We start from the raw sequence: 25,871 nt of genomic DNA, 5'->3' as shown, positions 1-25,871 counted from the left end.
GCTGGACTAGTTGGGCCACTGGCCTGATCCTGTGAGCTCTTATTATGCTCTTCATTTGAGCACTGAGACTTGAACATATTCCCAGTCACCCTTTGTGTGTTGAGCCTACACACTTTTAGAATATCTAAACAGGCGTGAGGCAGACAAAATCCCTATGGCTAAAAGAACGGAAGGGGGAATGGGTGTTTTTAAAAAATTATTGCATTCTCCATATTATAGCTGAAAAAGGATTTGCTGATAAAAATCCAGGTCAAGAAACATAAGAGGCTGCTGTATCTGTGTGCCCTTTCTATGCACCTCAGATGCAGTGTGAAAGCAATGGAAGCTTATACCAGGTAAGGAAACAAAGTGTTTTATATAGAGCTCCTTTCCTCCGCCAACACTACTCCCCTGCTGCCAGGCTTATGGGGGAAAAACTAGCACTTTAGAAACATCTCTGTGGAAATGCAGACCTTCCTGACCTCAGTCGTCTTCTGTAATCTATATAGGATACACTTTATTTCTTTCTACTGCTACCTTTTGTTCTTTTCTCTGATCCTATTGCACTTTTTAAAAAACACAATTTTGCCACCTTCCCCTAGCACTAGCCATTAGCATTTGCACCAGCCATTAGGGATGGGTGGCTGGGGGGTGGTGTTCAATTCAGTTCAACTTTAAAGGTGAACCTTTTTAATTCACACTTACTCCAAAAAAGTGTGACAAAAAACACCACTATCTTTTTAAATTCACCCTTCTCCAAATTTGGCAGTGAAAAAGACACATGCAATAATGCATATACAGTTGTACCTCAGGTTACATACGCTTCAGGTTACATATGCTTCAGGTTACAGACTCCGCTAACCCAGAAATAGTGCTTCAGGTTAAGAACTTTGCTTCAGGATGAGAAAAGAAATTGTGCTCTGGCGGCGCGGCAGCAGCAGGAGGCCCCATTAGCTAAAGTGGTGCTTCAGGTTAAGAACAGTTTCAGGTTAAGTACGGACCTCCGGAACGAATTAAGTACTTAACCTGAGGTACCACTGTACAATAATGCATGTACACAAGTGTGCATACGCATTATTGCTGAAAATAACATTCAAACAGAAAATTGCTTTGCAAAAATGTGTGGATTGGGCAAAATTGCATAGAAAGAATGTGTACAAAATTGTCACTAAAATGCAGGTGAATTTTTCATAGGAACTTTTAAAAAATCAACCTCAGTCTAATGTGGAAATGTGGAGTACTGAATTTAAGATTGGAAAAACAAGACAGTGAAAGAAAACCAAACCAACAGACTGACCCCTCTCTAATCTTCCAACCCCAATCTGACTTTATCCAGATGTTTTAAGATTACAATTCCCATTCTCCCTGGCAATTGGTTATGCTAGAAGGCTTCAGGTTGGGAAAGACTGACCTAAAATTTAACTCCCTCTCGTAACACTCCCTTGCCCCATGCCTATATTGACTTTAGGTGACATTTGTCCTCTTGCACAGCCACCATTCATTCCAACTGGAACAGCGATCACAGCCAAAACAAACCACACTGTATGATTCTCCCTTCTTTTGGCCTCTCTCCCTTGGCTCTCCACCAAGAAATATAATCCAGGAGGAGGAGGAGGAGGGGCTTTGTAAAATATGTTTAGTGGCCATAATTCAAACTTGGCCTTCATTGTAAACCTGCCGAGAGAGGCATGAAGCTTACTGATGGGTAAAATGAACAAGCTTATTTAATTTTGACTTTGCATTATCCATCAATTCAGAAGGCAAGAGATAGGCACTGTGAATATTTTTATCACTTGGTCAAACCCACCTCAGTTTCCCCTCGAGGCTCTATCCTGCCCATAGCAGATGATTTACCTAGTGACATAGTATGAGTCGCAAGGGAGGCACTCTCTTGCTTCTAAGGGAAGATGGAGTCCTAAGCATCCCTCATTGACACACATCAGGCTGGCCTCAGGGCGACCTCACACATGCCAAAATAGCCGTTTGTTCAGCAGAGTGATTCCTCATGATTTAGTGAGTTCACTCAGAACATTACTGTACCTTTCATATCTGCAGCTCCATTGACTTCCTTGCTTGGAGCACTTTTGAATTTCCCTTCACTTCGCTGGGCCTGTTCTTGGCATTACGCTTCCTGTTCTTGCTCTTCATCGGAAGACTAATGGCTGCATTCAGACTTACCGTGATGAGCACCCCGAGGGAGCGAGGAGCTGCAGAGTGACTTGAGCACGCCAGGGATGCTTGCTGACAGCGCACAGCCAAACTATTTACTCCCTACTGCAGTGTTTTAGGGACTCACTGCCACCTTAATGGAGCCTGATAAGTGTCATTATGTGTGTGTATTGAAGAAGAATGACATGCTTGGCTTGTCTATGGAAAATGCTGCCAGCTCCTTCTGCAAGTCAAGGAACAGATCTCAGTCTATATGCGCTTTTGTCTTCAGGCAGATGCCGTATTCTTCCTCAACTCTCAGGCCAAATAGAAGAAGAAGAAGAGTTTGGATTTGATATCCTGCTTTGTCACTACCCAAAGGAGTCTCAAAGCGGCTAACATTCTCCTTTCCCTTCCTCCCCCACAACAAACACACTGTGAGGTGAGTGGGGCTGAGAGATTTCAGAGAAGTGTGACTGGCCCAAGGTCACCCAGCAGCTGCATGTGGAGGAGTGGAGACGCGAACCCGGTTCCCCAGATTACGAGACTACTGCTCTTAACCACTACACCACACTGGCTCTAGAACAGAATAGAAATAGAAACTGGCTCTAGAATAGAAACACTTTTGGGAAGAATTGCAAGATGTTTGAGCAGCCATTGAGAAATCTCTGTGAACGTAAGGAAATTTTGTTTTGTTTTCCTAAAGGAGGGCTGTTACCCACCTGGAGTGAATGACAAAACAAGCCCAAGAAGAAACCATCAAAGTTAACGAGGAGAGTCAAGGAAGTGATAAATGGTATGCATGTTTCCTTTAATAGTGGAAGAAGGAGAATATAAATGCTAGCTAAACAAACATAAGCTGATAACAAGGCAAGGGGGATACAGAAAATGTCAAGTGTGTCAGTAAGTGGAAAGCACTGGATTTATAAAGTCCTTTGCTGGTTCAGACACCATGTAGGTCAGATGCAATGTCCTACATAGATGCTTGGGAGTTTGGGGAAGAAGCTGTATTATGCATGGTCTCATGCCAGTGTGCTGTAGTGGTTAAGAGCAGTGGACTCGTAATCTGGTGAACTGGGTTCGCTTCCCCGCTCCTCCACATGCAGCCTCCTTCGGGTAGTGATAAAGCGGGATATCAAATCCAAACTACTACTACTACTACTCCTCCTCCCCCCCCTCCTCCACCTCCTCCTCTTCTTCTTCTTCTCCTCAGGCACAGAGATTTGTTTATTTTTGCCTTCTCTCAAAACATAAGAACTTGGGTTACCCACATAAAACAGAGCAGCAGTAGTGAATACTACATTTAGCTCCAGGACAGAGAACTGAAAGTCTTTATCTTTTTTCATTCTCTCTCTCTCTCTCTCTCTCTCTCTCTCTCTCTCTCCCTTTCTTTTCTTCCTTTCTTCCCTCCTTTTCCCTTCTTTTGTCCGCTGTTATGTTACTTTTTAGATTAGATTTTAGAAGCATTTCTTTTATTTCGGTGTATTTTAAATAAATCCATTATATTGGGTATGAACTTCTGTATATCTTTGCACCCGTATCAATAAATATAGTTTCAAAAACAAAACAGTAAATAAAACAGAGTGGCAGTAGGAAGTACTATTGCTTCCAAATTACTCTACACAATGAAGAAAAAGAAATCACCTGTTCATAGTGGATGGAAGCTTATGGAATTACCGTATTTTTTGCACCATAACACTCACTTTTTTCCTCCTAGAAAGTAAGGGGAAATGTCTGTGCGTGTTATGGAGCGAATGCCTGCGGGTGGCGGAGGGGATCTGCTGCAGTCGTGAGCAGAGGATCCATGGTTCCCCTTCCTTCCCTCCTCCGTGGTTACAAAGCATGGATCCACATGGATCCTCAGGATTTTTGCATTGGGCTACTCCAAACTCACTGTCAGATCACATGTCTGTGGCCACAGCATGAAACACAAAAATCATATATCCACTATTTCGTTTAGAATATTTTTTTTCTTGTTTTCCTCCTCTAAAAACTACGTGCGTGTTATGGTCTGGTGCGTGTTATAGAGCGAAAAATACGGTATATGCGAAAAGACATTTATTTATTTGTTTATTGCATAGTTCACCCTTCATCATGTGGCCCCAGGATAGGTTACAAGTGTCTCAATACAATCAAGCTGTGTTAAAAGGGAGAGAAATTCTGATACCCTCTTCCAGCAACAAAAGCTCTGTGCAAGAAGGTGTTCCTTGACCTGACATTGAAATGTATACAATGCCAAAGCCAGATACACCTCTGAAGGAGGTCACCACAGAAAGGACCCTTTCACATACTGCTGCCCTGTCAACTACAGCAGGGCCTTCCCTGAGAATCTCAACACCAAGGCAGCTTTCTATGTGACAAGGGGTTCCTCCAGATATTTGGGGTCCATTGTGCACTTTAAAGTAGGCTCAGAAGCACTCCAGTGACCAGTTTTAAGAATTGGTGTAATATGTGCCCAATCAAAGCAACCTGGCCATGGCATTCTCCATCAGTTGCAGCTTCCAAACTTGTCTTCAAGAACTGCCCCACACAGAGTGCATTACAATAATTGGGTCTTGAACATTGAATACTACCAGAAAGAGCCAGACATTGCCGGAAATATGCATTAAACCAACTGGGCCTCAAAGCAACAGTGCACTCCCAAGCTATAAGCCCAGGATCTCCAGGCAGGGGTGACAACTATAGAGAATGTAAGGAGCTTCTGACCCCTCAATATTGGTGGGCAGGGGGCTGAGCCCCTCAATATTGAGGGAGCTGATATCCCCTGCCACTGCCAGGCAAGCGCTTTAATAGTGGGACGCATGGACGGTGAAGATCGCCCTCCGCAGGTCCCAGCACCTCTCCCGCTGCCGCAAAGCGAATGCTCAGGAGCTGGGTTGTATGGGATGCACCACATGACACACACACCCCAATTTGGGGTTCAAGTAGGCACTTGTCTTCAGGGGAGAGCCACCTTGTTCAGAACAGGTTGCCTACTCACTTCTAGGAGTCCACAACTCACAGCACAACAATTTTGTCTGTTTCAATTTCAGTTCATAGGCCCACACCCACCCCATCACCACTTCCCTATAACACCTCACCCCAAAGCATTTGATGATAATCAGCCCATAAGTGAGTATTTGTTACACTAGGTAAATGGAATCTCCAAGCTCAGAGCCTATATGGGGAATGGGACAACAATGGGGAACAGTTATTTCTTTCATTCCTTGCTTCTGCATTTGCAGGAAATCTCTGATTTAGGGATTATGGGATGGTCACAATAATATGAATAACATTTAGTGTTATTAAATTGGTGTTGCTGAATAGTCTCTATCTGCAAAGGCACCAACCTTCCTGTTTTAGTGGAGATATATTTGCTTTCATTCCAGGAGGTCAGGCTACTGCAAAACATTGTGGAAGCTTTTGAGTTCAAACTGCCTTTTTCTGGAGTAATCCTAATTTCCAGCCAAAGTATATTGATCTGTGGTAGCTGAACGAATACAAGAACTCAGTTGTGCTTCCATATAAATACTGTGTGACATCCTGTATCTGGCTGTCTAGCTCAGCCTTTTTATCTGAAACTCTCCCACATGTTCCTTACTTCCAGCTGAGATCAGGGCAGAGCTGAATAAACCACCATGGCTCCAAAGCACAACCACTTTCTTGACCATAAGTAATTTCTATGACCTACTTCTGTTGCATCAAAAGCAGCTAGCAGCTAGTGGTGTCATACTTTCTCAGTTGCACTGAAGTTAAAAGTTGGCATTAGGATGCAACATAGGTACAAAGAACAAGACGTAGCTTTGTTTCAATGCTGTCCAGAGTTCTTGAAGCCATTTAAAGTTAGGTGGTCTAGCAGCAAGCTCAGAGGGTTGAAAACTGGTTGAAAAATAGACTGTGGTTTGCTAATCTGACTTTTTTACCATCAGGGTTGATTGGGGAATTCTTCATATGGCTGACCTATGATATTTAACAATATTTTTCTTCAGATTAGTTACACGTATAATGGTAAGTGCTGGGATGATTTGAACTTTTGCTTGATCAAAGGCCTACACAAAATGTTTTGACTCCTAATTTCCATCTATTTCTATTTCTCTTCCACTTTCTCTACAATGTGCTTTCCTCTCTTATGCCTATACGATAGAGGGTTACAGCCAGACCTCATACATGTTTATGAAGTAAGTCCTATTGTGTTCTGCTGAATTTACTCCCAAATAACTATGCAGAGAATTGCAACCTTTACCCACCTCACGGTTGCTTTGGGAAAAGGTTTAGGAAAGGGAAATAAGTCGATGTTGCATGTACCAGCAATTGTAGCTAAATTTGCAAAAAGACTACTGCTATTTGTTCCAATGTCTGCCAAACTGAGAGCAGCTGCTGTGGAAGCAAATGAAAAATTGCTTCTTTACAATATAGCTGCAACTTCTGAGGACTGGGTGGAGTTATATGGTGACTTATTTTTCCTCAAAAGTGCTCCCTTCTTGAAAAAAGAAGTCGCCACAATATCAATCCACCCAGTCCTCAAGAGGAATTGCTCCCTTTACTCCCTTAAACACATTACAGTGGAACCTCAGTTTTTGAGCATCTTGGAAGCCAAATGATTCAGAAACTAAACGCCGAAAACTTGAAAGTCATTGCTTCCATTTTCAAGCACGCCTCAGAAGTCAAACGGCTTCCGAGGCGCATTTCTCCATTTTTTCAATGGATTTTGCCGACCACCCATTGATCCTCAGTTTTCGAAAGTTTCGGAAGTCAAACAGTCTTCCGGAATGGATTACAGTGGTACCTTGGGTTACATATGCTTCAGGTTACATACGTTTCAGGTTACAGACTCCACTAACCCAGAAATAGTACCTCGGGTTAAGAACTTTGCTTCAGGATGTGAACAGAAATCGTGATCTGGCGGTGCGGCTGCAGCAGGAGGCCCCATTAGCTAAAGTGGTGCTTTATGTTAAGAACAGTTTCAGGTTAAGAATGGACCTCCGGAACGAATTAAGTACTTAACCCGAGGTACCACTGTAGCTTCGAAAACCGAGATTCCACTGTACTTCCTTACAAACATGGACTTAGGCTTTAACCAAGTCTCTCTCTCTCTCTCTCTCTCTCTCTCTCTCTCTCTCTCTCTCTCTCTCTCTCTCATTTGTATGCTGCCCATTTATGACTCCTTCTCAGACAGATGCATCACATCAGTCTACACCACCACAAACTCGGTGCAATATAAGGTTGCTATTCATTTGAAACTCATTCAACGCCATTTACTTCTCATGCACACTCACACAGAATCGTAGAATTGCAATGCAGGAATATGAAGATCAAACTTGCAACATTGGTGTCATGACCACCTGCTCTAACCAACTGAGCTATCCATGTCTCCAGCCATTTAGAAAGATCGGAAAGGTGGGGCCATTTATACTCATGCATATTCAGAAATCACTTTAAATACTGTAAATTTGCTTATTGATTGATTGGATTGACTGGCTGCCCTTTATCTGCAGTGATCCCTCATTAATATTATAGGCTCAGCTGCAGATAAATCATAGACAGCTAGGGAATGAATCACAGGCAAAGGCTTAGTTGCAGTGATTCCACCTAGCTTTCTCATTCATTTCTTTGGAGAGTTATACTTGGGTTCATTTTCAGTGAAAATGAGAAGATTTTACATATTCTGTTGCACAACCAGCCTCGCTATAATACAGAAGTAATCAAAGAATATGCAATTCTGACAAGTATTTAGTATTCATCTGAAATATTCAGTAGACGGTGTTGTATTCTTTTTATAAATCACATCTTTTTGAATTTCATATTCATGCTATTACAAAGGCTGTAATAGACCACAGCTTGCAGTTCACTCTCTCAACCTCCTGGAACTTTCCACAAGGGATGATTCTTTATTTATAATAGTAAGTCTCCAACCCATATGACTGGATAAGAGTTCATGTTCAAGCTGATTTGAATTACTTTTTTTAGTGGTATTCCTAGAGGGAAACGTACCACATTCTAATATGCTAGCAAAAATAGTAACTGATATCGCAGGTCATCCTCTCGCTAACTTAAAAATGAGTTGTGCTGGCTAAGATTTGCTGCATATAGAGTTATGTTTGTGGACGCATAAATAATAACTTCAAAAGGAGATTTAAAAGACGTCTTCCTAGCCAGTTGTATAGTATTTTATTTTGACACTTGCTATAATGAGTGTGCTACAGTAGAATTGTGTACTGATTATTAGATAGGCAGCGTGGTGTAAATGTACATATAATATAGATAACAGGACACTGTTAAGTATAGTAATTTAACTTACTGAAATTGTAAATACTTGTATGCATTACTATGTGTTTTAAATTTGATTGGTTGGTAACTTAATTCTACAGAGTTCTCTAGTAGTTCTCATGCGATTGGCTAATGTTGGTCTCATGGGAGGTATCTAATGAAGGAGAGACTCCATTTTATGTGAAGCAAGATGACTGTTTTAGAATACACTGTGAACACTGTCAAGTTGAATAGAGTGTTGGAGTTCTTCTTCTCTGCTTGAAAGAAAGAGAGCAAAGCTGCAGGAGAAGGTAAAAGTGGAAATATCTCACAAGAGCTGCAAGGCATGGCCTAATTGTCCATACAGAAGACTGGGTACTGAGCTCTGGAAAGACAGGATAATACAGTTGTTTGGAAGTTAGAAAAAGAAACTGTGAGCCCATGACTAAACATTATGTTTCAATTCATCTATAACTATTGTTGTTGTTGTTTAGTCATTTAGTTGTGTCCGACTCTTCATGACCCCATGGACCAGAGCACGCCAGGCACTTCTGTCTTTCACTGCCTCCCGCAGTTTGGTCAGGCTCATGTTTGTAGCTTCGAGAACACTATAGGTTTCTGCAATATTTTGGATGTTAAAGTCTGGACATTATTTTAATTTCCAAAGAACGGTGTCGGTTGCATATATGATTTGAGCTTCTTAGCTGCAATTTCAACAGACACCCCATATCAGGCTTCCTCAACCTCGGCCCTCCAGATGTTTTGAGACTACAATTCCCATCATCCCTGACCACTGGTCAGGCTAGCTAGGGATCATGGGAGAGTTGTAGGCTAAAACATCTGGAGGGCTGAGGTTGAGGAAGCCTGCCCTATACCTTTTAGCCTAGGGCTACAATTTTGAATATGCCAGGAGTTCAATCCCACTGAATTCAGTGGAACTTACTTCCAAGAAAAAATGCTGAAGGTTGAGTTGGAAGAGTTTCACATAAATACTCAACATTGAATTGCGTTTTTGAAAATGCCCAAGTGCTATCAACTCCCTAGCTTATTGAGCTGTGGAAATTGTGGGGTGTTGAAGCTATGTGAGCAGGTTATGTTTGTGTCTTATAGTTTTCTGACAGATGACCCTCCAACTCACAGAGAACAAGCAGAATGTTGATGGAGGCAGAGTTAGCACAACTATCCCTATAGCTCTCCTCATATATTAACACAAATATCTAATGCCTGAAGAAGTCTTGTGGTACGTCAATATCATTAACCCCATATTGCAGATGGCGGCTGAGCTGCGAGAACAAATCTTGTCCTATGGCCACCTAGTGAGTTCATGGCCCAGATGACATTGGTTTTTGCATCTCGTGGCTGAATTATAACCAGTGTGCTTACACTTTTTCTGGCTGCACATACATATTAATAATTACAAGGATCTAAACCTAGATGTATATTTTATCTCCCCCTTTCTCTTTAGAAGACTTCAAAGAGCAAGGCTAATGTGTGTTGGGTTCTGTTTTATTTCTGTACCGTGAGCTGTGGGTATTACATATTATTGTAGCACTGAGTCACTCACTCCATGCTGAAACAATGATCTCTGGTTTTCTCAAGGTTCCCTTGAAGGACAGGAAGATAGCTCAGGGCATGGCTGCCAAGCTGAATCATCATCTGTTTGTACAACATGGCTGACAATTTTATATATGCTGGGCTGTTATAGATTCCCATAAAGATCGGGGGTGGGGAAAACATGATATATAAGGTAAAGATGGCCATGAATTCTGATCTTTGTTGCCTTTAATATGGCTTGTGTTTCAGCAGTATCTAAAAATGCAACATTTTTCTTGCATTACACTTTTCTCTTTATTTGAAACAAGGCAAACTTTTAACTAGAGCTAAAATATGTGAGGTGCTTGATTGGAACTGACTAGAGGCAGGAGGGATTAATGATGTGTAAGAACCCCAAAGACAGAATAGCTTCAAATAACTTTTGTATTTTAGCATGCGAGGTGGGATTTGTATTAAAAGTAAATCTTCATCCCTTCTTTTGATTTTTATAGCAGTCTCGGCATTATTTTCTTCGTTTCCAAACATTAGCATTTATATTTTTTCTACTAATATATATATTTACTAAACTTAAAGCTTTAGGCATCAGGTGAAAACATTCCTCTTCTCCCATGCCTTGAACAATCTATGACCTTAAAACTGGGGAGTCATGGGGGGCAGTAGGGGGTTATTGGTTTGTTTGTCACTATGTTAATGTGTTTCTTTGTTTTTAGATTGTAAACTTCCCTGTGATCCTTGGATGAAGAATTTTAGAGTTGGGAGGGAGCCCAAGGGCCATCTAGTCCAGCCCCCTGCAATGCAGGAATCTCAGCTCAAGCATCCATGACAGAAGGCCACCCAACCTGTTATGTACTGAGTTGAATAGGATCCAAACTGCAGCAGTCTGATTGGTCCTAGAACAATAGGATTCAGAATGCAGCAGTCTGATTGGTCCTAGAACAATGCAGCAGTATGATTGGTTGGCAGGAACCACCCAATCCTGCTCCAGATAGAAGTGAATCCACAACCTGATTGGCTTACAGTAGAATTCCGGAATTAGTCAATCATGTGCAGCCCATTGTGTAAATAATGTATATAAAGCAGATACTGTGAGGGGACTTCCATTCATTCCTCCTCACCACTATGAGCTGAATAAAGAGCATGAAATCACTTTGCGACTCTGAGTATATTTCACAACCTCTGCTTAAATACCGCCAAGGAAGGAGAGTGTACAATCTCCTGAGGGAGACCATTCCACCGTCAAACCGCTCTTACTGTCAGAAAGTTCTTCCTGATGTTTAGTCAGAATCTCCTTTCTTGTAATAATAATCATAGACTTATAAATAAAGCACAAGCAATATGGACACTGGAAAAGCAGGTCATTGCAAACACAAGTACTGTTCATGCAAACTGCTTATTTAACAGTTTCTTCTGGACTTTGAGGAGAAAGAGCATTTTAGCAACTTACTTTTGTGAGAAAGAGAGATAAATCAAGCACATGTGTTTGTATTCCTTGATACACTGAAGACCGAAACATGCTTTGAGACTGGGCTATATCCAGCAGTATTGCTTAGTTACCATCTGTGAAATGGGGAGGGGGGGTTAGGGAATCTTCAGGAGCAGATTTGTAGTAGTAGTAGTAGTAGTAGTAGTAGTAGTAGTTGCAGCAGCAGCAGCAGTAGCAGTAGCATTATACTGCCCTTCATCTGAAGATCACAGAGTAGCTCACAACATAAAAACACAAAATACACCATGAAACAAAAATAATAATACATAATAAAACAAAAACAAAAACAAACCCATAACCCCCTTCCTCAAACACATTTAAAAAGGCTATAGAATCAGCCTTTTAAATGAATCGGAGTGGCCGCCGAGACCATATAACACCGGTCCTGAATGAATTACGTACATTGTCTTCCAGTATGTTTCCGAACACAATTCAGTGTTGGTGCTGACCTTTAAAGCCCTAAACGGTCTCGGTACAGTATATCTGAAGGAGCATCTCCACCCCCATCGTTCAGCCTGGACACTGAGGTCCAGCAGCAAGGGCCTTCTGGCAGTTCCCTCACTGTGAGAAGCAAAGCTACAGGGAACCAGGCAGAAGGCCTTCTTGGTAGTGGCATCCGCCCCGTGGAACGCCCTCCCATCAGATGTCAAAGAGATAAACAACTACCTGACATGTAGAAGATGTCTGAAGGCAGCCCTGTTTAGGGAAGTTTTTAATGTTTGATGTTTTAGCGTGTTTTTAATATTCTGTTGGGAGCCAGTCAGAGTGGTTGGGGAAACCCAATAAGATGGGCAGGGTATAAATAAAAACTTATTATTATTATTATTATTATTATTATTATTATTATTATTATTATTAGTATTACCAAAGGCCTGGTTACAGAGAAACATTTTGCCTGGCACCTAAAGCTATGTAATGAAGGTGAGTGCTATAATGGCACTGAAGCGTCATTACTCCAGTGAGTACCTCACCCGTAAAGTGAAATAAAACTAAAACTTTGCCTTTCCGCTATGGTTTCAGTAATTATGCATGGATGACACTCTGCTCTTATAGCTACAAATCAGTGAGACCATGAAAAGTGGCAACCCTAAAAAGAAGTAACTTTTTAAAAGGTTTGCTTGATTGTGACCTTACCTGTGAATACACACTGCAACATTATTTTACTATATGAATACTGAGGAAGAAAAAAACTGTGTATGTCTTTATTGACAATTAGAAACTGGCTGCCAAAACACCCATAATCTTATGAAAATGTCACCCACTTAATCCTAATAGAGATTCCCCTTGCTGTCATTTCATTTGCTTTTGTGATTTATGGACCGGCCATTTGAGTAAACTGTGCTTTTGCTTCCACGTTATGACCCAGTGCTGGCTGGCAGCATATTTTTGCAATATTTAAACATCTCAAGCAGCAAAAGTTCCAGGTTCATTATTCAAAAGTTCCTGATAACCTTTCAGATAATTAGCAGGCATTCTGAATTTTGAGGGTGCTATCTGAAAGGTCAGTTGTGTTAATTAAAAATGCTGACTCGGACACCAAACTTTTACGAAAGTGCAATTAAGTAACCTGTCAAAAGCCATTAGAAGAAATAGTTAAAATAGGTTTGATGGAGCGACGGAGATTGCTGTTAATGTTTGCCATGGTAAAACACACTAACAGAAGCGGCAGATGTGAAGAAAGTCAGTAGATAAAGCTATCAGTTGTACGGAAAGTACACTGCTATTGCTAACACAAATGTGATGGGAGATGAGATCCATCCAGTCACCTGAGCTGGATTCTAGAATCTATTTCACAAGTGCACATCAAGGTGACAATTCAAAGAGAGAGACTCTGCCATAAGGCTTCAACATGATTACCCTTAATAGACAATCTTGGAGCAGCTAAGTTGGAAAGTTCCCACCAATTTACCAGAAGTAAAACCGCAAGTCATAAATCCACTTCTCTCAGCAGGTGCTGCTAAATCCACAACCCTCAGTAGCCTTTGCAGGGGGAAAAATATACTTTGAGTTTCTTTTCCTTCACTTAGAGAAATGTGGATGGAAATTTCATTAGAATAAGTTTGGTTCTTGCTCGGGGAAGGTTGGAGGAGTGGGTGAGGGTCCAGGAATTCCACACAGAGGTAGAAGAACCATGGGGGGTGGGGAAGGAAACAAATGGACAGAACAGGAAAAAGGGCACTCACTGCTAATTACTGTAGTTAGTGCTTTCCTCAGTTCACTCATTCCTTGCCCATCCACTCATTCTATAAACACAGCCATTGTAATTGTAAATAGGAATTTTCCCATTTTTTAAAATCAGCAGGTAGACATGGTAGTGGTCTTGGTTTCGATCTCTCCTTGTAAGATGTAGTCCCACGGTGGGAGAAATCTGCAGGCAAGAAAAAATAATTAAAAGTAAAGACTTCTCTGTCTCTCTCAACTTCAGAAGCCTTTATTGCATTTTATTTGAGCTTGTCTTTTTCTGATTGATTTTTGTAGTGTGTCCAGTTCCTTCTACAGTATGTGGCAAATATAGCGTAGCAAATTTTAGCTTCTTAAATGATTTACTGCTTAGATGTAACCTGCTGAGACATGGGGACCAGGATCTCCATTTAGCATGGCTTCAAATGTCTTTAACCCCCCCCCCCCCACCACCACAAAACTTTATCTTGAGATAAACTCCCATAGGTGATTCTGTAGAAGAATCTTTGTGTGGAAAGGGGGCAACTTTGATCAGTCTGGATCTGTATAACTAACAGATCTCTTTTACTAAGGAATCTAGACATGAAATATTACGGTATATGCATGGAGCAGAAAACAATTCATTATTGGACAGTAATAATGTAAACTGTCAGGAAATGCAACTTTCAGTAAAAGACCTGACAGGTTCCAACTTCCTAATGCTCTTATTGCCCTACTTTTGGCCTTAGAGAATGACTTTCTCATTCTGAAGATTTATAATGGCAGCTCAGTGCCCAAGAGGACTGGAAAACATAGAAAGTTGCCTTATACCAGATTGGACTTTTTTGTCAATCTAACCTTGTATTAGCCACTCTGAGTTGCAGTAGCTTTCCATCATCTCCGGCAGAGCTCTTTTTCATAAGAAGAACCCTGAAGGGACAAACCCAAGGTCTAGCTAGTCCAGTATTTTGTTCTCACAATGGCCAACCAGATACCTATGGGAAGCCCACCAGCAACACACAATTTGTTACCTGCTCTTTTTGACTGGTAATGATAGAGATTGAACCTTGGGGCAAAGCATGCACTTTGACACCAAGCTGGGACCCTTGCCAGATAAAATCAATGCATACCTGCCACTGTTTTTTAAAAATAAAAAATATGGAGACTCTGATTGCAATTGTAAGTGTCCATACTAGGGGAGGCACATAGGACCTCGCTAAGATGGACCTCGTGTGAGATAGAACTTAGGAGGTTTCGGAATTGTCTGAAGAGGAAGCCATGGGTGCTGAGTCAGACCTAGAAACACTGTTGAACAGCCCCTTCCTCACAAGAGTCTTCTTTGCAGTGTGGTGCAGAGAGCCAGTGTGGTGTAGTGGTTAAGAGCAGTAGACTCGTAATCTGGGGAACCGGGTTCACGTCTCTGCTCCTCCACATGCAGCTGCTGGGTGACCTTGGGCTAGTCACACTTCTTTGAAGTCTCTCAGCCCCACTCACCTCACAGAGTGTTTGTTGTGGGGGAGGAAGGGAAAGGAGATTGTTAGCCACTTTGAGACTCCTTCGGGTAGTGATAAAGCGGGATATCAAATCCAAACTCCTCCTTCTCCTCCTCCTCCTCCTCCTCCTCCTCCTCCTCCTCCTCTTCTTCTTCTTCTTCTTCTTCTTCTTCTTCTTCAACCTTCACCTGTCAGTGAGTTTCCACTCACATGGGAGCTGCCCAAGGACAAGTCTGGCTCTGATCTTCGCTTTCTCCTCTCTCCTCACCTAGGCCGTGGAGAAACCAGTGCTGGCATGAACAGACATCTAAGGCCCAGCCCACTTGAAAGAATGCCCATTTCCATGTCCAGTCCAAAGATGCTTCTCCCTTGCCATGCTAAAGCTGTGTCTTTAAAGTAGGCTCCCCAGGGACATGTCAAACATTGGATCAACCTCTTAACATGCTTAGCCATATGTCACAGCTTCTATGCCTTTTATCCTTGTCGTGTCATGCCTGTGGATTCAAATCACAAGAAAGGAGATTCTGACTAAAAATCAGGAAGACCTTTCTGATGGTAAGTGCTGCTTGACAGACTACAGTGGTGCCTCGCAAGACGAAAATAATCCGTTCCGCGAGTCTCTTCGTCTAGCGGTTTTTTCGTCTTGCGAAGCAACCCTATTAGTGGCTTAGCGGATTAGCGCTATTAGCGGCTTAGCAGATTAGCGGCTATTAAAGGCTTAGCGGCTTAGCGGCTAAAAGGCTATTAGCGGCTTAGCGGCTTAGAAAAAGGGGGGGAGCGGAAAAAAATCGGAACACTCGCAAGACGTTTTCGTCTTGCGAAGCAAGCCCATAGGGAAATTTGTCTTGCGAAGCAGCTCAGAAATGGAAAACCCTTTCGTCTAGCGGGTTTTCCGTCTTGCGAGGCATTCGTCTTGCGGGGCACCACTGTACCTCAGAAGGTGATGGAGGTTTATAAACAGAGATTGGATGGCAATGTCAGGAATTCTCTAGTTGGGATTCCAGCTATGAAGGGGGTTGGACTAGAGTATTCTTTGGGTCCCTTCCAACTCTACAATTCTATGATTCCATGTTTCTATGCAACATACTGATTGGTTCACCCAATGAGATCCACAACAATACATAGCCAGAGCAAGGCACAATAGGCAATCCTTCAGCCTGGGCTGCTGACGTAGGTGTGAACACATCTTTTGCTGCTGCCTGCTGTAATGAAAGTGTTTTTTTGTGGGGCATTTTTGGAGTGTTGTATAAACAGCTATTTATAATAAGTGTATATGATAAGCAGAAGGCAGTGCACATCTGCACATATTTTTCTGTAACGTTCAAAAATATTGCCAAAAGTCTGTTCAGCACCATCTCGCTGCTATAAAATAAAGGAACAGCTTTATACAACTTCGAGTGGAACTTCCAAGCAATATAATATAGTGCTACAGCATCTGCTTTTCCTGTTATATTTCCTCAGGGATTGAATGTCAAATTCCAGCACAGAGTGTGTATGTGGCTACTATTGAATTTAATGGCAATCCTACACTAGTATTAGAGTGCAGTTTTGCTAATACCACATTTTATTGCAAGCAATTCCTCATAGTAGACTTAAGGAAGAATGAAAATGTTACTTAATTTATCATGGGGAAACGAAGAATCATGACACAAAGATTATTTGTAAAGGATTCCCCACAGTAAAAATTTCTGAGGGAGTTACAGTGCAGGGTCACCATTCAGAAATTTTCCAGAGGGACATCTATAAGGTGAAGGTCAGAAATAGGTAGGATTTTAAGATTAAGAGAGTATGATTGGATGTTGCTTCACATACCCTTAAGAGGAGAGCAAGAATCAATACTTGAGCATGGGATGGGGATAGATGAAGTGAAGATGGGAGGTTGGAGCAACACTTCACAAACTTCTGACCTTGTAGAAATTCCCCAGGCTTAGGCTCCAATGCAAACATAGCTTATCTTTTCGATTCATCCTGCCATTTCCATGTCCTCACAGTTTAAGCCTACGCTACAGAATCAAAGGATGATTCTGTCAATTTCTGTAAGCGTCCACCAATGTAATATCACTCCATTGGTTCAGCGTTCATAAAAGAGTCAATAAGTATCTCATATTTATTGAGATGTCGGGGGCAGAAGCCTCTCGTGTTCATGGCAGGCCAGCAAGGTTTTCCGTCTTTCAAGAAACACATCGCTCTAGTGCAGAGACCATCTCAAGCAGTTTCATTTAAGCAATCAATACATTTCTATATTTATAAGCCTAATCAAGGCACATCTGCTTTCATGCTAAAGTGCAGCTCAATAAAAGAGAAACATAATCAAAATTATTAACTTTCATACATTGATTTTCTTTGTTCTGCTTGTTACACAGGCAGACATTGAAAATAATTAAAATTTTCCTTTTTATAACTTCAGCTTGACACAAAATCATTTCTTCAGAACTTACTATAAACACCGATACTCTTCAGATTGGCTATGAGGATTCCTGGGACATTTATTTTGGAATGTTCCCCCATCCTTGGGTTGGATGAATCAGTCTTTTCGAAGTTCAGGTCATTTTCTCATGCATGTACTCTCAAAGGTTTTCCATTCTGTTTCCACAGTAACCTGTATTTAAGAAACACAATAGCAAAATCCACACACAAACATACACTCATAGTAACATTCATATTTGCACTTTTAAATATGTGTGTGTGTGTGTGTGTGTGTGTGTATCAAATTAGATATCTTCAAACTCATTTTGATGCATTATTTTGAGCTGAGAACTATATCACAACTTTCAGAGGTGCAAATGCTAAGATTTAGTTTGATTTTTATTGTATTGTGTTGTATTTGTATCAATATGTTTGGGTTGGCATTTAAATGTGTATGGTTTGTGAGCTGCCTTGGGGGCATTTTTTGGCCAAAATGTGGCATATAAATAAATACTAATATAACATAACATAGAAGGATGGTAAGAGAAGCAGGCGAGCACATTGAGGTGCCCTAGGAAGTAAGGGGCTTATTCTTAGTCGAGTACCTCTGGGCTGTGTGACCTGTGGGGCTGGATATGGAATGTATTTGGGGTTGCCTAGTGTCGCCCACCAGGAATTTTGCGGCCTTGGGCTGGGTCAGGAAGTCTCTTTGCTCATTGTAAGTGTGGGGCTTGGGGTTATGATCAGGCCATGACTTTGCCCTGATCAAGATGGCTCACCAAAGTTCTGTTGTGTTAAGTTACTCCTGTATAGTACTTACCTTCTGTTGAGATCTGTACTGAGTAAAATGTCATCCTATTTCAACTCCACACATTTGTGTTTTTATTATTATTTGCCTACCCCAGTCGCATGCGCATGTGTGAATGCACCCTGCAGTTTGATCTGTGGCTGACATGCCCCAAGTTCACGATTCCTTTAGGATCCTGACATTTTATGGGTCAGCTTTTTGAACCTTATTTTTTCACACCCTCAAAGGAATTATTTACATAGTTTTTTAAAAAATCATTACGAGCTCCAAAGATGCTGATATTTTGGTGGCCGTGTTGTATGAACTTAACTCCAAATACAGTGGTGCCTCGCAAGATGAAATTAATCCGTTCCGCGAGTCTCTTCGTCTAGCGGTTTTTTCGTCTTGCGAAGCAACCCTATTAGCGGCTTAGTGGATTAGCGTTATTAGCGGTTTAGCGGTTTAGCGGCTATTAAAGGCTTAGCCGCTTGGGGGGGGAAGCGAAAAAAATCGCAAGACTCGCAAGACTTTTTCGTTTTGCGAAGCAAGCCCATAGGGAAATTCGTCTTGCGAAGCGAATCGAAAAACGGAAAACCCTTTCGTCTAGCGGGTTTTTCATCTTGCGAGGCATTCGTCTTGCGGGGCACCACTGTACCTAACCACCCAACTGCCATAGGCCATAGTCTTTGCTATATGACCTCTGAATGACTTTAACAAACAAAAATTTGGACTTTTCACTTTGAAGATTTGAGGCAATCGTAGACAAAACTTTTTAATGGATTCTTTTTAAAATAAAGAAACTCGTAAGATTCTGCTCTTAATAGGCAGTCTCCTGTTTTGCATATTCCCAAGAGTACAGAGCCCATTTCCATTCCAACTGTAATAGGAGAGTATATCTATTCAATAGCCAATTTTTGTTGGTCCCCTGAGCAGTTGCTTGAGACAAATTCTGCAACATATTTTAGCAGCCAAAACTCAAGTCTTTACTGTTCAACTTTCTGGTTATGCAAAACAATTAGTGGAATGACTGCATCCACATTGGGTTTTAGGATTTTACCCTGGAGAGTCATACAGGTTCCAAGATTCCATTATCTGACTCTCTGGGATATTTTAAATAAAAATACAAACAAGGATGTTTTCACAAAACCTGTTTATATGTTACTTCTCGTTTGATTAAACCAGGCAAAGCCAACAGTTAACTGAGTTACGGAGGTGTTCCTATCACTTTAAACATGATAAAACCCAGCTTTCTTGCTTTGAGTGGGACAATCCGGATTCACAGAAGCCGTTCCAGCTTCTGTTTGAAATCCCAGATATGCCGTTTCTGCTGCCTCTCCTCTGCCTCTGCCTCCGTCTCATCCTCTGCCACCCCAGTACTCCTGGAAATGGGCGCAGCACATCTGGGTGCAAACACTTCCTGACCCAAAAAGTAGTGCCTTCAGAGCAGACTTACAGTGGTATCTTGTTACAGATAGGTAGCCGTGTTGGTCTGCCATAGTCAAAATAAAAAAATTCCTTCCAGTAGCACCTTAAAGACCAACTAAGTTAGTTCTTGGTATGAGCTTTCGTGTGCATGCACACTTCTTCAGATACACTGAAACAGAAGTTGCCAGACCCTTCTATATAGTGAGAAGGTGGGGAGGGGTATTACTCAGAAGGGTGGTGGGAATGGGAGATTGGCAGATAGCTGAGATGAGCCTGTTGACGACTCTTAACGACTGTAATAGGTCTTACAGGAAAAGGCAAGGGGTATCTTGGTCCTCAAACTTAATCCATTCTGGAAGTCCGTTCCAAAACCAAAGCATGCTTTCCCACAGAAAGTAATGCAAAACAGATTAATCCCTTCCGGACTAAAATAGCAATTTAACCCCTAAAATAGCAATTTAGCCTGAATTTTACTATCTAACGAGACCACTGATCCACAAAATGAAGGCAATAAACAATGTACTGCAGTCACACAATCAATCAATCAGCAGCTGAACTGGGTTCCACCCAGTCACAAAAACAAAACAAAAAGAGCCACAAAAACAAAAATGCAAAATAAATAACAAAAACAGACGGACCTCAGTGTAACACTCAAAACGAAAGTGTGGCATTCAAACCAGAAGCGTAACACTCAAAATGGAAGTGTGGCACTCAAAAAGCATAACACTCAAAACAGAGCACGTTTGGCTTCCAAAAAAGATTCGCAAACCGGAACACTTACTTCTGGGTTTGCAGTGTTTGGGTTCCAAGTTGTTTGAGCACCAAGGCGTTTGAGAACCAAGGTACCACTGTATTCTGCTAGAGTTTGTGCCACAATGCTTCTCCATTGCTAGCGCCTCATTGATGTCCTGAGGGCTGATAGCTCAACAAAGGCAGAGCAAAAAATTGTGGTATAACATTTATGGTATAACAAGTTAAGGGATTTCTGCAGGAAGTTACAGGTTAGGCACTGACTGCAGATGAAGCAGGGTGACTACACAAGAACTTTTGCAGGTGCAAGCAGTATTGAATTTGGGACCAGCCTGATAGCATCATAAACACAAATCATCATGAATATGCAATAAAAAGGTCTGGGTGTGAGGGCTTGTGTATGTTCCCCCACATGATGTAGAAGCCTGGAAGAGGCCATAGGAGTTTCACATATGGTTTAGTTATTTTTGTTCAGATAATTTACATTAGGACCTCAGAGCTGCAGCAGACCAGTAAATAAATTATTGTTGCAGTCATCATTCTGGGTGTTGGATGTTGTGTATGGGGGTGGGGAGTGTTTCATTTTTTAAAAGGAGCTTTCTGAAGTGCCAGCTTGTTTTTTTCTGGCAGTTTCAGATCTGAAGATCTAGTTCTTTATTTTAAGTACAACACACAGCAAATAGTGCAGAAATGTTTACATCTGCTTTTTATCAGGAAAGGATTTGTCAGACCATGGAGAAACATCAGCGTGTCAAATTTATTTTACACCAGCTTTTGCTAATCTTTCTCCCTTGCCCCACACAGTTCCAGATAGAGTGTGAATAGAGACCAAGGCGCCATATGCCTGAGTAAATAGACTATAAATAAATATATGGTGAATCTTGAAAGATGGTCTAATTTGACCATTGATACTGAAAATAGCAAGTGTTTGTGCTACTCCTGAGGAAGGGAAAAGATTTTGCCATCATTTGTGCCATGCTATGGGAGTAACCATATGCAAATATAAAGGTAAAGGTAAAGGGACCCCTGACCATTAGGTCCAGTCATGGCCGACTCTGGGGTTGCGGCACTCATCTCGCTTTATTGGCTGAGGGAGCCGGCGTACAGCTTCTGGGTCATGTGGCCAGCATGACTAAGCCGCTTCTGGCGAACCAGAGCAGCGCATGGAAACGTGGTTTACCTTCCCGCCGGAGCGGTACCTATTTATCTACTTGCACTTTGACGTGCTTTCGAACTGCTAGGTTGGCAGGAGCAGGGACCGAGCAACGGGAGTTCACCCTGTTGCGGGGATTTGAACCGCTGACCTTCTGATCGGCAAGCCCTAGGCTCTGTGGTTTAACCCACAGCACCACTTGCTTCCCATATACAAATATAGGTAAAGGTAAAGGTACCCCTGCCCGTACGGGCCAGTCTTGACAGACTCTAGGGTTGTGCACTCATCTCACTCTAGAGGCCGGGAGCCAGCGCTGTCCGCAGACACTTCCGGGTCACGTGGCCAGCGTGACAAGCTGCATCTGGCGAGCCAGCGCAGCACACAGAACGCCATTTAACTTCCCGCTGGTAAGCGGTCCCTATTTATCTACTTGCACCCGGGGGTGCTTTCGAGCTGCTAGGTTGGCAGGCGCTGGGACCGAACGACGGGAGCGCACCCCACCGCGGGGATTTGAACCGCTGACCATGCGATCGGCAAGTCCTAGGCGCTGAGGTTTTACCCACAGCGCCACCCACGTCCTCAAATTATATGCAAATATACTTGGCCTCAAATTATACATAAATCCTATACAGTGGTACCTCGCAAGACGAATGCCTCGCAAGACGAAAAACGCGCAAGACGAAAGAGTTTTCCGTTTTTTGAGTCGTTCCGCAAGACGAATTTCCCTATGGGCTTGCTTCGCAAGACGAAACGTCTTGCGAGTTCTTGCGAGTTTGTTTCCTTTTTCTTAAAGCCGCTAAGCCGTTAATAGCCGCTAAGCCGCTAAGCCGTTAATAGCTGCTAAGCCGCTAAGCTGCTAATAGCCGCTAAGCCGCTAATAGCCGTGCTTCGCAAGACGAAAAAACCGCAAGACGAAGAGACTCACGGAACGGATTAATTTCGTCTTGCGAGGCACCACTGTACATACTATTTATGTGATTTTGCTTACTACTCTTGTATCCATCTTTTATCTATTGAGCTCCAGGCAGAATACATGTTTCTCCTCACTACTTCCACTTTATTCTTATAAGAGCCCTGTGAAGTAAGCTAAGCTAAAAAGATAGTGATGGACCCAAGGGCGCCCAGTGGGCTTTGAGAGGATTTGAACTTCCCAGTCCCCCACACTAGTCATTATATCACACTAGCTATAACCTGGGAGTAAGTCCCATTGAGCAAAATGAGACTTACCTTTGAGTAGACAAGTATAGCACTGTAATGTTTCCTGAAATTTGTGATGCAGTCGTACCTTGGTTTTCGAACTGCTTAGTTCCCAAACGTTTTGGCTCTCGAATGTCGCAAACTTGGAAGTGACTGTTCCAGTTTGCGAACTATTTTTGGAAGTCAAACTTCCAACGGGGCTTCTGCGGCTTCTGATTGGCTGCAGGAGCTTCCTGAAGCCGATCAGAAGCCGCAATTTGGTTTCTGAATGTTTGGAAGTTGAATGGACTTCCGGAACGGATTCCATTCGACTTCCAAGGTACAACTGTACTTAAAAACAATATACAAATACTTTCCCTCAATAGCATTGTGGATAATATTAAAAGAGACGCAACGGTTACTTATTTCAGTGTGATCTCACTGACTATAATGAATTAACTGTGGACTAAATGGTTTCTGGCTAAAATATTGCCTAATTGAGAGGAAATGGTGATGTGGAGTGTGTGACTATCGACCACCCTCTTTCCTAGCCTTCAGATTTTGCATATTGTTTTTAGTGATGTTGAAAATGTTTGTGCAAGGATTCAAAACTGGCAAATGCAGTTCATGACATGACGGTGCAGACCTCAGAAACAGACCTCCTCCCATCCATTGATTTCAGTTATGAAGACAAATAAGAATCCTTTAAGAACACATAAGAAGAGCCTGCTGAATCATGCTGGTGGTCTATCTATAGTCCCGTTACAGTGACCAACCAGATGACTGGATGAAACCTACAAGCAGGAGCCAAGCACAATGGCACACTTCCCTCCTTTGGTTTCTAGCCACTAGCATTCAGAAGTATTATTGCCTCCAGCCATGAAGGACTCGCACAGAAAACAAAGCACGAGCGAGCTTGACACCTGTTCCCTGAAGTCTCAGAATTTCTGTAAAAACCTCTTTGAGATATAGCTCTTTTGTGGAAGTGAAGCAGAAGTGAAGTTGTATATCAACTGGGTCAGAAATACTATGCATCGAATTGGATGCGTGTTTATTTTATAACTTAGGTGGGGAAATAGAGCTATTAGCATGGTTACTTGCCCTAAGCTTTCGATGAAGGGTAGGTTTGAAGACCAGGGCTGCACTCCTACTCCTGTTTGGTAAGTCCCTTTGAAATAGACAGGGTTTAACATATGAGTAGTTGTGCATAGGATTGCATTGTGAATAAATAAAATTATGCCCAGCATTTGACTCAGCAAACTCCAGGTTTACCCTTCCTGAAAGCAATATGAGAAAGAGTGTTCCAGCTAAGTAATAAAGTAATGGAATCCATAACTCCAGTAGACATTGAGGCTGTCACTTGCCTACCTAACTATATAATGTCTTTTCTTTTCTTACAGATGAGCATTAATGATCCTTGAAGTTAGTCAAAAGGCAGCTTGTATTCAAAGGTATTTGTCTCTTTTTCTCATAACAGCTTCATTAAACAAGGTAGCGTAGGTATAAGTTTCTGTTTATGTGATGTTAATTAACCATTGACTTGAATCTGGATATTTATTAGTTTGCTAACCTTTTCTTGAGCAGTACCATTAAATCCCTTCACACTGTTGTCTAGAGATAAAAAAATGGGCAGATTAAAATGTTTTCCACTACATTTAGTTTAGCGCTTGAAGGTTAATGTCTAGTTTCTGTAAGAATAGAATTTCCTTCTGTGCTTAAATGGGTGGCAGTTTCCTAATACTTTGCAACTGCCGCATAAATATATAGGCATTCCCATATTGCACTTAATTTGGCTTCAGGCTTCTTCAAAGACCATTTGCTTCAGGTAAATATTTGTCCGATAACATCCTACACAATATATTTCACATAGCCTACATGTTTGAAGATGATAATTCACATTTAAGTAAAGAAATCTGAAAACATATTCATGACAGGTTTGACTGCAATGGTCCAGATCCTAAATACGTAAGAGTGGAAAGTTGATTTTGCCTCCCAGAGCACTTTTATTTCTCTTCCCTGATGGTCAACTGAAATGCAAGTATATAAGGTAAGTCAAATTTATCACTAATGACTCGTTTTGTTTTTCTAGCGATTGGCTGGCAAGTTTGTGTATCACCAACAAATCTGGTTCCTCACTGAATTTCAAAGAAAGTGTACTTTCTCAATTTTGAAAAATTGCAGCTGATGGAAAACACTAAGTGAAATGTTTAAAATGTGAAGTTCAAGGTCATGTGATATGGTTTGTTGCACTCCATCTTGCAATGCTGACTCTAGAGACATATACTGTATTGGCAATGCCATAGGTGTTACCAGTTTTGCTTGTAAATTAAACTTAAGATACTGGCAGTGATCCAATTTTAAAGTAGAACTCATCCAATCCAACCGAAGCTAGGCAGCTCAACTCTTGATCATTTAAGCATCCCTAGCAAACGAGCTCATACACGGCAGATAAAGCTGGGAAAGGCATCTCAGTGGTAGATCATCAGCTTTGGTGCAGAAGGTTCCAAGATCAATCTCTGGCATCCCCAAACAGGGCTGATAAATGTTCCCTGTCTGAAAACCTACAAAGCCTTCTGTTTCACTCTTGAAGGGCCAAAAACACCATCAGTGTGGATGAAGTTCACCATCAACACTGATTGCTTGCAGGTTCTACCAGATGACATATCTGGTGCAGCGCAACCTCTTTCTTCCTTTCCTGAAAGAGAATAAAATAAGATACCGTGGTACCTTGGTTCTCAAACGCCTTGGTACTCAAACAACTTGGAACCCAAACGTTGCAAAACCAGAAGTAAGTGTTCCAGTTTGCAAACTTTTTTCGGAAACTGAACGTGCTCTGTTTTGAGTGTTACGTTTCCATTTTGAGTGCCACACTTCCATTTTGAGTGTTACGCTGTGAGAAAGCGCACCTTGGTTTTGGAACACTTTGGTTTTGGAACGGACTTCCGGAACAGATTAAGTTTGAGAACCAAGGTACCACTGTAATGTATACATACAAAACAAACAAACAAACACAAAAAACCCCTGAACTATAATGTAACTTAGCACATTTTAATTCCTGATCTTGACATTTGAGCTGAAATGTTTCCTTTTGAAACTGAACTTTTGGCTCTAATTTTGAAATCTGTCTCTTGA

The sequence above is a fragment of the Podarcis liolepis genome (assembly GCF_965112155.1).
Source record: "Podarcis liolepis genome assembly, chromosome: 11".
Taxonomy (NCBI): Eukaryota; Metazoa; Chordata; class Lepidosauria; order Squamata; family Lacertidae; genus Podarcis; species Podarcis liolepis.
The sequence above is the reverse complement of the archived record's forward strand: the minus strand, read 5'-3'. Positions refer to the sequence as shown.